Source organism: Canis aureus, chromosome 30 (assembly GCF_053574225.1).
Source record: "Canis aureus isolate CA01 chromosome 30, VMU_Caureus_v.1.0, whole genome shotgun sequence".
Taxonomy (NCBI): Eukaryota; Metazoa; Chordata; class Mammalia; order Carnivora; family Canidae; genus Canis; species Canis aureus.
Genome location: NC_135640.1, coordinates 25,124,819 through 25,141,564, shown reverse-complemented (window position 1 = coordinate 25,141,564; position 16,746 = coordinate 25,124,819).

Genomic DNA, 16,746 nt, shown 5'->3' with positions numbered 1-16,746 from the left:
TATTCTGTTAGCTACTCATGGATTACAATGCCTTTCAAGTTATTGGAATCTGTTTGCTAAGAATAGACCCTATTTTATAATTAATATTTTACAAAAGAGAAGACCACTTACTTTGCATTGCATTCTTCTTAAAATATGAATTATACAGAATTAATGACTTGGCTAATATAACAATGTTAATAACAAAGGAAATATCCAAAAACACATAGGCAACAGAAACGGTCTTCAGATATATATATTATAGTTTTATATTTCTGAAAATCAGAGTCTTATAAGTCAATATCTTCATTAAGTTTGAATCTTATAGTTCAGATTATTTAACTCACTATGTATAAAAGAAAGAATTCCTATACAATACAAATATGGATAGACTATTTTGAATATCATATAGAGAAAGGGAAAATTAGAAAGCTGCAACTTATTATTCTGTATCAAGAATCTCAAATACTATTCTTGTTAAATTAATGCCTTTTTGGTATAATTATAATATGGCCACAGAAACCCAAATCTAGAAAATCTGAATTAAAATCATATTCTCAAACTCCAACACACATTTGAATTTATTATTATATGACAAATTGTTATCAGGGTTAGAGAAAAATTTACTTAACAAAAGTGGTTAGACAGGCCCAAATTCTTGAGGAAAAAACAAACACATTTCAAATGAACAAACAAACACTTCAGGGCAAATGTCTTTTGAACAAAAAATACAAGAATAAAGAGGTCTTTGAAAAGTGAACTTTTCAGTAAGAGAGGGTAAGTGAAAATATCTCATATTATGGTGACAATCTATGCTGGCCACAAAGGAAAAAAAAAGACTATCTCTGATGAAAAAAAAAATGTATATAGAATAAAAATGGAAAACCACCTTAGATTATAGAAGGTAAAAAACATATGAAAACCTCACGTAAAAATGACTATCATGAAATAGACTTAATCAAGACTCTCTGACAGTCCAAAATAAAAAATTCAAATGTGGTTTTATTCATTTTACTAATGTACAAATTTACCAAATTTGCAACGATAACTCCTGTTAAATTCTCTAGTGTATTCTCCTTAAGATTGCTCATTGGATGGTATTATAATAGTAACTTTGTGTGTGTTGAGCATGTTTGTGTTTGTGAATGGATGGACATGACTGATAGCAGAAAGGATGTGTTACAAATTAATATCTCCCAATAAACCAAAGAAAGAAAACTTAAAATTTCCTTATCTTCAGGAACAAGTTGAATTTAATGGTTGGTTGTTAGATCCAGTCAATTACTTCATCACTCAATATAACCGCAGCTAAATTTTATTTTTCTTAAACAATGGAATCATGTCCTGGTTGTATTATTGAAATTTATTTGTGCCTAAGCTAAATTTTTATTTGCTATGTTTATTTTAATTACTCTGTTTTCTATATTTCCATTTAAATATGCAATTTTTATCTGAGAATCACTGAAAAAAATCTTATAGCTCATTTCATTTTTTGGACCTGATCAATTTTTCTTTCAGAATTGATGCAATAAGTTTATGCTTCCAAGTACTGGAATGAAAATAAGCAGATTGAACAAAAGTAGATCTGTTTCTAATGAAAAACATTTTGATAGTAACATAAGTTTGGTTGTAACTGAAAAGCAGTGGCTTCCATTTTGGAGAAATGAGCAGAGTACTAAATTTTAGCTTCCAGGCTGTGGGGAGCAGTTATAAGGGATGAGAGAATTGTTGAAGTTGCTGCTGAGCAGAACTTTAAGAACCTGTCGAGTAAACCTAATATTTTTCAAAATTTGTAAAATCTATTTAGCATAGAAGGGAAGTTAATGGGAACTTCTCTGATTCTGCCAAAGGAGGAACACAGAAAAAGCAGAAATAAAGAATGCTCTGAAGTTTTTTTTTGTCTGCTTCGTTGTTTTATTTATTTTTAATTTAAACTAACAATGAAGTAGAAGTGAAACTTGAAAAGAGAGTTAAGCATGTCAACATCATAGATGCAGCAACATACAATATTTGAATACTGCTAGTATTGTTTGATTTGAAATCCAGACTCTGAGGTAAATGTTCTTAAGATTTAAGCATCCAGGAGGTGCCTGGGTGGTTCAGTGGGTGAAGCGTCTGCCTTCAGCTCAGGTCATGGTCTCAGGTTCCTGGGATTGAGGCCCTCATGGGGCTCTCTGTTCAATGGGGAGTCTGATTGAAATTTACCCTCTGCCCTCTGCCCATCTCCCTGCTTTCTCCCTAAAAAATAAAAACAAAATAAAAAGATTAAAGCATCCAGAATATTTAAGCAATCTACTCGTTTACTATTTAAGTGAATATATTTTGATACAAAATTCATACTGCTCTCTCTTTCCATTTTGTGCTTTAGAGTGTCTCAGGAATGATACAGATACAATATTCCAATATTACAGTGGCAAACCTAAGTGAAAGTAAAGAACAGTGTTCCATTTAGTAGGAATTTTTATATATTTGATAGATGCTGCTACCTAGACAAAGAAAGAAGGTGTTGTAAACATATTTGAAAAAAATCACTTAAATTTTTACCCATTCATCCATCAATGGGTATTTGGGTTGTTTCCATTTGTGGCTATTATGAATAGTGCTACTATGGACATGGGCATGCAAACATCTCTTTGAGATCCTGCCTTCAAACGGAGGTGGAGAGAACATCTTTGGATCATATGGTAGTTCAATTTTTATTTTTTTATAACTAAATAAAATGTGGTATATACATGCAATGGAATTTTATTCAGCCTTAATGGATATAGTGGATATAATTGACACCATTGAATTATTCACTTACAATAAGTAACATGGTTTGAAAATGGTTAAGATGTAAATTTTATGCTATGAGTGTTTTACCACAACTGTAAAAACTTCTTACATGGCTTATAGGATAGTCACATGGTATATAGTATGTGGCTATATGAGATGTTTGTCCCTTATTTGAATATTAGGAATGTCTTCATGTAAGAGTGAAATTGATCTTGGGAAAATTTGACATGCATACCATAGAATTTGAGGCCGATATAAACAGTAGAATTGATATTCTATTTACTTCATGAGAAATAATGAATATGAGAAGCTAACTGGAGCAGTTTACCATGGAAGGCCCTACATTATTGAGACAGAATGTATAGTCTGTGGGCCACATAGATGACAGAATGTCAGGTGTCGTCAAGGGGTTTTGGTGGGATCCTGCCCAAGAAGATAACCTGCAAAGATGAGTGTAATTTAATGGTAAGAAGTTATATTAATTATAACTTTAAAGTATTTTAGTGCTTTTTAAAAGATTTTATTTATCTATTCATGAGAGACACAGAGAGAGAGAGAGGCAGAGACACAGGCAGAGGGAGAAGCAGACTCCATGCAGGGAGCCTGATGTGGGACTTGATCCTGTGTCTCCAGGATCACACCCTGGGCCGAAGGCAGTGCTAAACCACTGAGCCACCTGGGCTGCCCTTTTAGTGCTTTTTATTTCATGTGCTCTTAGAGACTTCCAATAATAAGTCTCTACCTTACAAAAATATAAGTTGTTATTTTAAAAGTGATGAGAAATCTGGCATTTGGATTAATATGGCCATTTTCCTAGAACAACACGGTAGCCACCGAGTATGATTGCTTGAATCATTCACAATGAACAGGGAACAGTTAATAATAACTTAATCATAAGAAGAAACAGGAAAACATGATCTATCCTCAAAAGGGAAGATTATCAATGGAAACCAGCCACAGGCTGATCCAGAAGCTGGAATTAGCAGACAAGTATTCTACAGCAGCTACTATAATCATGCTTAGAAAATAAAAGAACATATTCCTATAATTAATAAAAATGAAGGATACCTAAGCAAAACAGTAAAACTGTAATAGGAAGCAAGTAAATATTCTATAAAAACACATATAAAATTTAAAAGGATCATTGGGTATGCTTAACAGAAGAAATAATATGAAAAATAAAGTAGATCAAATATAGTTTTTAAATAAGCAGAGACTCAGGGACTTGTGGCATAGCATCAAAACAGGTAATGGATGTGTACTATTTTTCCCCGGAGGAAGAGGAGAGAAAATAGAGCAGAAAATAGCTTGGGAAAATTATGGCTGAAATGTTTTTAATTTATTAAAGATAAACACACAAATTCAAGAAGCTCGGTGGAACTCCGTGAAAACTCAGGTGGGACAAATACAGCACACACATGTTCTTGCAATCTTGAAATAAAACCAACAGCCAAATAAAACAAAAATTCCTATAACCTTAATAGTGAAAAGATAAATAATACAACAGAAATGAATAAAATATTTGAGCAGACATTTCACAACAAAAGATACACATACAGCAATAAAAACATTTTTAAAAAGCTCCACATCATTAGGTGTCGGGGAATGCCAACTGACCCACCTTGCCAAATCATTATATAATCACCAGGACTTTGAAAATTAAAGAGACTATAGAGAATGTTGTTAAGGATTTGGGGCAACTAAGTCTCATACTCTGTTGCTATAGTATAAAATTGTACAACCACTTTCAAAAATCGGCTGGTAGTGCTTTGTTTGGTTTGGTTTGGTTTTGATTTTTCTTTTGACTGATAGTATTTTATAAACCAACATGCATTTCTATGCTTCAACAATCGTGTGCCTAAGAACTTAAGTTTATAACTAATTTTATATTAGAATATTCATACCAGCTTTCTTTATAATTGCCAAAAACTTTTAGCAATCCTGTTTTTTTATTAATAGGAAAACGAATATACAATATCTGGTATATTTACACAATGGAAAACTCTTCAGGAATAAAAAGCCACAGAGTACTACGCATGCAGCTGAATTAATGGATCTGAAAAACATGAAGCTGAGTGAAAGAGTATATACTGTATAAGTCCATTCATAGAAACTACTAAAAAAGAAAAGATAGTTTTTGGTGGAAGCAATTAAAAAAGTGGTTGCCTGGTGGTAAGGATGGGTGACATTTCTTGAAAAGTAAAATGAGGAAACATTCTGGAATGATGATAACATTCTGCATTTCATAGATATTTAAGATGCCTAAGTATACACATTTTTCTGATTAATTGAAGAATAATAAGAACTTTGCTTCATTGCATGTAAATTTTCTATTTGCCTTTATATAGCTACTAACAAAGATCAAGATTTCCTTCAGTTTCTAATCATTAATCTTTCCTGTTTATCAGATTTTCTCTTTGTCTTTTATGTTCTATGTCCTTACTACTATTTTCAATTTTCAAATAATTTTTAAAATTTGTTTTTTTTATAATAAATTTATTTTTATTGGTGTTCAATTTGCCAACTTACAGAATAACACCCAGTGCTCATCCTGTCAAGTGTCCCCCTCAGTGCCCGTCACTCATTCACCCCCACTCCCCGCCCTCCTCCCCTTCCACCACCCCTAGTTCGTTTCCCAGTTAGGAGTCTTTATGTTCTGTCTCCCTTTCTGATATTTCCCACATATTTCTTCTCTCTTCCCTTATATTCCCTTTCACTATTATTTGTATTCCCCAAATGAATGAGAACATATAATGTTTGTCCTTCTCCGACTGACTTATTTCACTCAGCATAATACCCTCCAGTTCCATCCACGTCGAAGCAAATACTGGGTATTTGTCATTTCTAATGGCTGAGGAATAGTCCATTGTATACATAAACCACATCTTCTTTATCCATTCATCTTTCGATGGACACCGAGGCTCCTTCCACAGTTTGGCTATTGTGGACATTGCTGCTAGAAACATCGGGGTGCAGGTGTCCCGGTGTTTCATTGCATCTGTATCTTTGGGGTAAATCCCCAACAGTGCAATTGCTGGGTCGTAGCGCAGGTCTATTTTTAACTTTTTGAGGAACCTCCACACAGTTTTCCAGAGTGGCTGCACCAGTTCACATTCCCACCAACAGTGTAAGAGGGTTCCCTTTTCTCCGCATCTTCTCCAGCATTTGTGGTTTCCTACCTTGTTAATTTTCCTTATTCTCACTGGTGTGAGGTGGTATCTCATTGTGGTTTTGATTTGTATTTCCCTGATGGCCAGTGATGCAGAGCATTTTCTCATATGCATGTTGGCCATGTCTATGTCTTCCTCTGTGAGATTTCTCTTCATGTCTTTTGCCCATTTCATGATTGGATTGTTTGTTTCTTTGGTGTTGAGTTTAAGAAGTTCTTTATAGATCTTGGAAACTAGCCCTTTATCTGATAGGTCATTTACAACTATCTTCTCCCATTCTGTAGGTTGTCTTTTAGTTTTGTTGACTGTATCCTTTGCTGTGCAGAAGCTTCTTATCTTGATGAAGTCCCAATAGTTCATTTTTGCTTTTGTTTCTTTTGCCTTCGTGGATGTATCTTGCGAGAAGTTACTGTGGCCAAGTTCAAAAAGGGTGTTGCCTGTGTTCTCCTCTAGGATTTTGATGGAATCTTGTCCCACATTTAGATCTTTCATCCATTTTGAGTTTATCTTTGTGTATGGTGCAAGGGAGTGGTCTAGTTTCATTCTTCTGCATGTGGATGTCCAATTTTCCCAGCACCATTTATTGAAGAGACTGTCTTTCTTCCAGTGAATAGTCTTTCCTCCTTTATCGAATATTAGTTGACCATAAAGTTAAGGGTCCACTTCTGGGTTCTCTATTCTGTTCCATTGATCTATGTGTCTGTTTTGGTGCCAGCACCACACTGTCTTGATGACCATTTACCTCCTTCCATCTTTTGCATCATTATTATCAAACATCTCAATAATATATATATTTTAAAAATCAGACATTATTAACAACTAATATTTATTTATGCATAAATAAATGCCCATCTCTCTTGCTTTTTACCACTTTCAACAATTTTGTGATTATCACTGATATCATTTTCTTTATCCTGCCTAAAGTCCTCCTGTTGGAAATTCAATCAGATATTTTCCATTCATAAGTTAAAAAAAATAAAATTACTCTTCAAATGTTAGTATGCATATGGATTCAAAAGAAATACTTTTCATCTTTTAAATTATTTATTTATTTATTTGAGAGAGAAATAGATCATGAACTGGGAGAGAGGCAAAAGCAGAGGGAAAGGGATAAGCAGACACTCTGCAAAGCACAGAGCCCAGAGCCCCATATAGGGCTAAATCTCAGGTCTCTGGGATCATGACCCCAAGCAGAAAGCAGGAGTCAGATGCTTAAGCTACTGAGTCATCCAGGCGCCTTCAAAAGAAATACTTTTGCACATTCTGTGTTAATTTAAATTATTACGACCATTTTGGAAAAGCATTGAGAGCATGACAACACTCAAACATGGCTGGCAATGAGGTCCGTTTTCATATGATTAATTCCTTACCCTCTTCCTGCTCTGTTACAGGAGTTTGCCACTTGTGAGATGAGTGTTTCATGCCCCAGTGTCAGCTGTCTTCCTGCTGAGCTCTACCAATGGGAATTTGATGGGGAAGAGGGCAAGAGCCAGAGCATGTTTCCCTCTGTCACCATTCTTCCTGCCTCTACTAATAGAATCCCAAATCTGAGTTCCTGAAACTCCCTTCCTGCCATTGTCACTCATGCCTGAGGGTAGTAGCCACTTCTTGGTATTGTCAGTCTTTGCTTCTCTGCCACCTGGGGGGTCTCTCATATGAATAATCTATTTTCTGTGATGTACTCCCCGTGATTTAAGAGCTCAGAATTTTTACTGTTTTTCTATTTAAACTCTTGAACAAAACAATTTCATTCCTAGATCTGGTCTTGCACATATATATCAAGAAACAAATGCAAAAAGGTTCAGAGCAGCATTATTTATAACAGCTCCACATTGGAAATCACCAAAATGCCTTCCAGTATTAGCATAGAAAAAATAAATTAATGTTTATATAAAATGGATTTCATCAGTGAAAAATAAACGGCCTCCAATTAACACAACCACATGGATGATTCCCAGGAACATAAGGTGGGGAATTCAAGCAAATCAAAAATCTCAAGCAGTGTAATTCTATTTATTTTTTTTTTTTTAAGACTTTATGTGTTTATTTGTCAGAGAGGGAGAGCACAAGCAGAGGGAATAGCAGGCAGAAGGAGAAGCAGGTTCCTTGCTGAGCAGGGAGCCCAATGCAATGCAGGGTTCCATCCCAGGACCCTGGGGTCATGACCTGAGTGGAAGGCAGACCCTTAACCGACTGAGCCACCCAGGCTCCCTATTGTATAATTCTATTTATATAAAATTTAAAAAGAAGCAAACTTTGGATGGAAGTGAGAGATAGAGAAAAATGAACAAACACAATCTATGTAGGGAAGAGAAGATTAAATCAGAAAGGAACCATAGATTATCCTAAAGTATTTGTAATATCTTAATTATTTTAAATGGTTTGTGTGTTTATCTGTTCTTTTTTATTTTTTCTTTATACATTATACAAAATTTAAAATGTTTTTTTTCATAATTCTCAATATATAATTAAATATCTCCTTTTTTAAAATATATTCATGATAGAGTCAGAGACACAGGCAGAGGAAGAAGCAGGCTCCACCCCAGGAGCCCCACAGGGGACTCTATCCCCGGACTCCAGGACCACATCCTGGCCCAAAGGCAGGCGCTAAACCGCTGAGCTACCCAGGGATCCCCTATAATTAAATATCTATAAAACATAATTTATGGGCACCTGAGTGGCTCGGTTGGTTAAGCACCTGCCTTTAGCTCAGATTGGGATCTCAGGGCCCTGGGATCGAGACCTCCACTGGGCTCCCCACTCAGTGGGGAGCCTACTTCTTCCTGTCCCTCTGCTTGCTGCTCTCCCTGCTTGTGCCCTCTCTCTTATTATCAAATAAATAAATAAAATCTTTAAAAATATATTATGATTAATTATGAGGAGTTTGTAGTTTAGAAAATAGACTATCAATTTCTTTCTACTGTTACTTTAAAAAAAAAGATTTTATTTATTTGAGAGAGAGAGAGAAAAAGAGAGAGAGTAGGGGGAGGGAGAGGGAGAAGCAGACTCTCTGCTGAGTGAGGAGCCAGATATGGGGGTCAATCCTAGGGTGCTGAAATTAGAAACTGAGCCAAAGTCAGACTTAACTACCTGAGCCGCCTAGGTACCCTCTACTGCCTATTTCTTATCTTTCTTTTTCTTGAAACACTACTGTAATTTAGCACTGTCTTTTCTATATCTCTAAAGAAAACATAATACATTCTACATGAAAAGTAAATATTAAAATATTATTCACATAATAAGCACAATATATATCTGAATGTGTGTAATACCTGTGTATCTATGTTTGTGTATATATGCATATGTATTTATAAATATAACTAACTATAACTGAATAACTATATAACTATAACTATGGCTATACATATGCATATATACAAGCTATGGCTTGTGTTTGATCAGACATGCTAGGTTTTACATTTTAAATATCATGCAATAAATTGATTAAAATTTCTAAGCTGTCAATAACTACTTTCAGTCATAATTGTGTTAAAGATGACTTCCTCTATCAAGTAATAAGGAGATGATAGTCTTGAATTATTACAAACATGTAGCTTTCATGTATATATTTGGCAATAAAAGGGGAATATGACTTGACTAATAAAATCAAAATCAATAATAAAGTTTCTGCAATTACTCAGCATAACACTATTCAAAAATAATTTGTGAGAAATAATTATTTAGGGGTCATTTATCAACTCATTCATTCATTTGGTAAATAGATACACTCTTTGTGAATAACTTGAGATAGTATTATATGAGGAATTTTTGAGAAAAAGAAAAATTATCTAATAGTATTGAATATACTTTTTCTCCCTCATTACTCAAAATCTATTCTTCAGAAATGTTCATTTCCATATGAAACAATAATTCCACATGTTAGGTAGCCCCCTTTGCTCTTTTTTTTGACTTTTGTTTGCTGTTTATTCATTGATTTTCAGACTTACATAATCAGTGCTATTACGTCATAACCCCAAAATATTTCATTGCTTTTAAGATTTTTTAAAAAATGTATTTGACACAATAGAAAAAAAGAAAAAAAAGAAAAAAAGAAAAAAAATGTATTTGAGAGAGAGAAAAAAAGAGAGAGAGAGAGAGAGCACGAATGAGAAGGGAGAAGGGGCAGAGGGAGAAGCATACTGCCCGCTGAGCAGGGAGCCTGATGTGGGGCTCAATCTCGGGACTCCAGGATCATGACTTGAGCCAAAAACAGACACTTCACTGACTGAACCCCTCAGGTGCCTCTTTCATTGCTATTTCTGAAGTAACTGTTACTTATTTTTCCTTAGCCATTAGTGTTTTTTTATGTTTTTTTTTCTATAATTATTTTCTATAAACAATACAACTCAATCAACTACTTTCCCCAGGAAAAAATAATTTTTATTTCTCTTGGCTCCTGTCTTCTAATATTAGAGGTCAGAAGTGGTTGAAGACTACACACACACAAACAGAGACACACACAAACACACACATGTCTATGAATGGCTGTGGAAATACAGTAAAAATGTTACCCCCAATTTATTTTTTTTAGGTTGAGATAAAGCATTATTGGAAAGCATGAATGTCTAACTCCATATGAGAAATTGTTCTTGTTTTCCTTGGTCACAAGATTCTTTTTTAAAAGTTGTTTTTCAGTCACCAGAGTTAATTAAAAATATTCCTGAAACTTATATATATATATTTCATTCATGGACAGTTTTTCATTTGACAGTATTTTTTATATTATTTATTTTACATAGTAGGTATGTGATAAAATAGCCATTTTTTCAAGGAATTATTTATATATAGCATGCCATTCTGATAGTAATCAACACAATTTTATTTTCTAAAATTAAGCTGCTTTTGGTCAAGAGGGTCATAAACACATGATTTGTTCTTTTGCAAACTTTGACATCTTGTCTCTGATAAATACAGTTAATCTAATTTCTATTCCCAAAGAGATATACTTAGCCAATACTTAATTAAATAAAAATCTCTCCATTTTTCCTTAAGATTCTACCTTGAACTCCTAGAATACTGCTTGGTTACCTACCTAGTTATGTTTCTTCTTCTTTGGATTTTAGGCTCCACAATTAAATATATTCTAGAACAGTGCTGTTTAATATGAAAACCACTAGGAACACGTGGTTGTTGAACACTTGAAATGTAGCAAGTCTGGATGGAGATGGATTTTATGCATAAAATATACACTGAAATTTGAAGACTTATTACCAAAAAAGATTGTGAAATAGCTCATAAAATATTAGTTATGATAATATTATACTGATTATACGTTAAAATATTTTAGGTTAAAAAAAATATTTTAGGTTAAATATTCATATATTTTAGGCTAAATAAAATATATTAAATTTATTTTTATTTTTTAAAAACGTCTGTACTATAAAACTAAAAGTTACATGTGTGGTCCACATGATATTTTGTCTGGGCAGCACTTTTTGTTTGGTTCAGTTTTGAGTAATCTCTACACCCAATGTGAGTCTTGAACTCACAGCATTGAGATCAAGAGTCACACTCCATTGACTGAGACAGCCAGGAACCTTGGGCAGGATTTTTCTTGATAAGTCACCTCTTCTTTTTTTTTTTTTTTTTTAAGATTTTATTTACTTATTCATGAGAGACAGAGACAGAGACACACACACAGAGAGAGAGAGAGGTAGAGACACAGGCAGGGGGAGGAGCAGGCTCCGCCTTCCCTAGGCTGAAGGCAGCACTAAACTGCGGAGCCACCCGGGCTGCCCTAAGTCACCTCTTCTTAGTCATTGTTAATTTCTTAATTATTATCTTCAGTATGTGATGTTGAATATACAATTGCCCATATACTTATAAACTACCTTTTTAAAATATTGAAAAATTATTTTGTCAAAAAATGGAAAAGAACTTTAACCAATAATGTGATTATAAGCACTGTAGAGACCCAGGTTATTTGTTCTTGTTCCTGTCACAATCATCTAAACACTTCAATTTCTTATTAAAGTGTTGCTTCCACTGAAAACCATTCAGACAACTCAGCTCAATATTTCTAGCATCCTCCAAATCTACTCTAGTCCAACTCTAAACCATCATACTACCATATTTTATCCACATTCATTAACATTCACTATTAAATCATAAACCAAATATTCATATACAAGTTATTCATCAACAATTGTAATTACCAAACAACTCGGTAATTACAAATACTTACCTACTTGTTTATTGGCTTACATCGCCTTGAGAAATCAGCTCTAGGAAAGGACAATTCTTGTCTGTCTTTATCTATAGCTCTTAGAATAATCCCTTGCTATTTTTTATATTTATATTATGCATTTATGTATATTTATTAATATACAATATTTATATATAGTATATAAATTATTATATACAATATAGTGCAAAAAGTGTTTTTTTCTGGATGATATTGGGTCAAGATAGCACTGAAACTTTATTTTGTAAAATCTACCTACTTTTTAATCTCTCTGAATCCCCAGATAAACATCTTCAGAATATATATGTACATATTCACAAAAATGACATATTAATATTTGTGGACCACATAGAAGGAGCTGGAGGTATGGGTCTCCTGAAAGTTGGGTCTGGCAACAAGAATTGGACTCCTGCAGGGTGACTGGACTAGAAGACTACCCAGCATGGGAGGGCTCAGAGGCTGGCTTATTTTTTGAAACTAAGCACTGTGGTAAGAGTCACACAAATACACAAAAAGATGTTCATGGAAAATGCATCACCTGCAAGGATCAACTGCATTACTTTAGTGTTAAAAGGAATTACATCTGGCTTCAGGAGAATAAATTTCCTTCAAAATAACCTGGGTATCACTCAACCTTTTCATTATCATGCTAGTGTGCATGTGGTATGGAGATAAGATGTGGAGCTGGGAATGAGGCAACACACTTATATAGTAGGTCTCTCTCTTGGGAACAAGGCTTCAGGTAATCTATCTTGTCTTTCTCCAGGCTTTCCCCTTTCTGCTTTCCTTCTTGAAAATTAGTTGTAATATCCACTTATCCTCCAGAAGTAATGTTTCCTGAGCCTTCAAGGGTCCAGCCTCATTGGCAACTGGGTGAGGAGTTGTGGCAAATTCTGAGATTTGGTTAACCCACACCTTCGGCCAAAACCCCACCTTGCAACCAAGGCTCTATCAGCAATAAAATTGTAAGTTTGACTTCAAAATTCTTCATATTTGTATTATTTCTTAAGTGTTTAACATCTGGGAAGAAAGAAAAGATACCACTTGTAACAGATCTCCATCCCTCAGATCATAATAACTAGGTTGGCAAAAGAATTCAGACATCATGATCTGCACTCGCTGCCTTTATGATAGAAAACTAGTATTTGACTTTTCTGAATTTTCTTCTCTTCCGTTTCTTTCATTCTATAGTCATGAAACTCTTATCTTGTAATTTTGCACTTCTTAATACTTGTAATTTTGTACTTTAAAATTTTAAAATACTTTAAAATAAAAAAAACACATTAAAGTGGATTTAATGGTGGTCAGGTATAATGCACTAATTCTTTCTGGGTCTCTACTATAGGATTTGCTTATGGAAAGAGTTATTTGTATTTATGGCTGCAGATCTGGTTTCTAGGATGGATGTTTGTCATATATCATATTCATTCATTAGTTCAATTTACTTGTTATTGTTTGTGACTTTTGAAAAATGGGTGAAATATTTTATATTTTATATTATTTTAGTTTTATTGAAAGGACTTTATCTACAGTTTTAATTTGCTGGCTTTTTAAAAATATTTGCTTCCTTTGTATGTTTTAGAATATTAATATCCTCATGAACAGAAGGTGTTTTTCTCCCTTACCTTGAAATCACTGTTCCCTGGTTGCCCATTTTGTGATGTTCCTAAAGAAATACAAGGTCAATCATTAGTCTGAGGCAGGAAGAAGATTACAGGTTACACTGAGATGTGATGTGAGACCAGATGGATGTGTATAAAGGAACATTAGTAGACAGTGGTAAAATGATTGAGTTGCCATTTGTTGATAGCATTTTCTCTTCTGTTTCATTGAGATATAAATCAATACATATTTATTTGGCCCTTTCTTTTACCATATCCCTTGGAAAAAATTTTTTCCTTAATCTTCTTCATGGTTTTATCTTCTTTCTTCACGTTGTAGATTTATTACCTACTTTGATTTTTCCTTCTTTTATTTTGTACATTCCTCTTAGACAACCCATCTAAAATTGTAAGTTCCTTCATGAATATGATAGCATGAAAACATCAATCAAAATCAAATATGCCTGTTGAGTTTAGATTCTACAATACCTATCTTCCCTTTGGTATTCCATAGTTACATAAAACCCCCTATATCTTTAAATATATATTTATTTTAATATAGATATATTTAAAAATAAAAATTATTTTTTATTTATATATATATTTTATATAATAATAATAAATTAAATTAAATAATTTTAAATAATAAAATTATTTTTATTTTATATATATTTACATATATATATATAAACATAGTTGTCAATATCATCATCCTGAGATTATCTTTGGCATTTTCTTCTCCTTTGCCCCTATATCAGAAAAAAAAAAACAAAACTGTTTTTTTTGGGAGAGGAGGGAAAATTCTAATTTCAATATTTCAGTTCGGCCTCCATTTCTCCACTTCTCCACGTGCACACCGTTGCTGAGGTTAATTCTGATTGTCTCTCCCTGGATCACCGCTACATCCTCCTCTGAGGACCTCTGAGGTCATCCTGACTGCATAGGACCCCCTTGCATCAGGGTCCATAGCACTGTTCAGCTGTTTCTTCTAAATGCCCTAATGTAATTGTTAAGAGGGTTTTTTTGTTTGTTTGTTTTTGTTTTTTTTTAATGATTTATTTATTTATTTATTTGTCTATCTATCTATTTATTTATTTATTTATTTTAGAGAGAGAGAAAGCATGAGCAGGAAGGGTAGAGGAAGAGAGAATCTCAAGCAGACTCTGCACTGAGCATAGAGCTGGATTTGGGACTCGATCCCAGGACCCTGAGATCACAACCTGAGTTGAAACCAGGAGTCCAGCACTTATCTGACTACGCTACCCAGGCACCTCTGAAGAGAGTTTTAACATATTACTTTCTAGGTACAGAATCTGAGGCAGGAATTATTCAAATGTATTTAAACATGTAGTAGGTAGACAAAATTTCTCAAGCTATGAAATCTCCAAATATAAATTTCAAAAGCTGAGCAATACGAGACAGTGATGTGAGAGTCATTATACTAAGTAATTATACTAAGCAGGAAATGATGAGAGAAGAAACAAGGAGAAAGGACTGTTTGTGATATACCATAAGTTGCCATGTAAAAATTGTTTTGTTTTTGTAATTACTCTCTGAGATGGGTGGAAGGAAGGGTCCAACTTTGTTCTAAGTATTTTCTCTTTCTCAAATTAATAATCATAATAATTTGTCATATTTGTTGAAATTTTCCACTGGGAATAATTTTCAACTCTATTTATTTATTTATTTATCTATCTATTTATTTATTTTAAAACTTTTTTTTTTTAAGATTTTATTTATTTATCATGAGAGACACAGAGAGAGGGAGGGAGAGACATAGGCAGAAGGAGAAGCCGACTCCCCTCAGGGAGCCTGATGTGGGACTCGATCCTGGGACTCTGGGATGACGACCTGAGTCAGAAGCAGAAGCTCAACCCCTGAGCTACCCAGGTGCCCAATTTCAAATCTATTTAAATAATACTTACATAACAAATATAAATTACTATACTGTCATAAGCTGTCAGAAGATTATACCACAATTATGTGAGATATATACGTTTTAGAAAATTGAGTTCCTTAAAGTTTTTAATTAATGTTGACATTATTATTACCAAATCTAGTATATTTCTTGGTCACACCTTTTTCTTGTGTTACACATGTGTGGAATATAATTTATTAGAGTTTTTTTTTTTGCTTTAATATGATGAAGTTTCAGAATAATATAAAATATGTGATTCATATTCAAACAATGATTCAATTGTATCATTTATTCTAATGGCTTTACCTACATTTTAAAATTTCTGCAAAAAAAACGTGTTCTTTTACCTGAGGTGAATCTTTCCTATAGTTTCTTCTTGCTTGCCATTCCATAAGAGCTTAATTGGTGCCCACTGGCAAAGAAGCCCACTGGGTAAAGTGCTCACGCTTGAGATTTCTTTAAAAGCATCAAGGAAAATTGGTTATTGTAATAAATTTGTATTATTCAAAGGAGTGGTTAAGAGGATAAAAAAGGGACAAATTCAGCTTGTTGATAATGATTATGTGTATAGAGACAACACCTGCATTCAACTTTTTTTTTTTTCAACTTCCTTCCTGCCAAATACTTTTTTCTGTTGCATTTTCCATCTGGCATACATAGGACACTTGAACAACGGATAAAAGAGTCAGATAAGAAAGTAGCAATATAAGGCAAATTGTCATTATTCTGTACTTCATTTGATTCTGTAGTCTTTATTCAGATTTATCTTATAATGATTTATTATATGAATTGATGGGATGCTCTTCATTGCAACTTATGGTTTTGAATATAAACAGAACTAAAGCAACATAACTGAATTTCTTAACCACACTGTTAATGTTGTCTAACAGCCTCATAATGGAAAGTAAATTTAATGTAATGAATACTGGCACAAAGAAAAAAAAGGAAGATGTGGCTAAAAACAATGAAAGCTAGGATGGATCAGACATTGGATCATAACATTAATTCCACTGGCTTATCATAGAACATTTAGATGTCTTAGGAGCAAAAAGAATTTGGGTCACTGGAGCCTGACGTTTGTGCATTCACTATGAAAATTAACTCTAAGTGGAACCATCT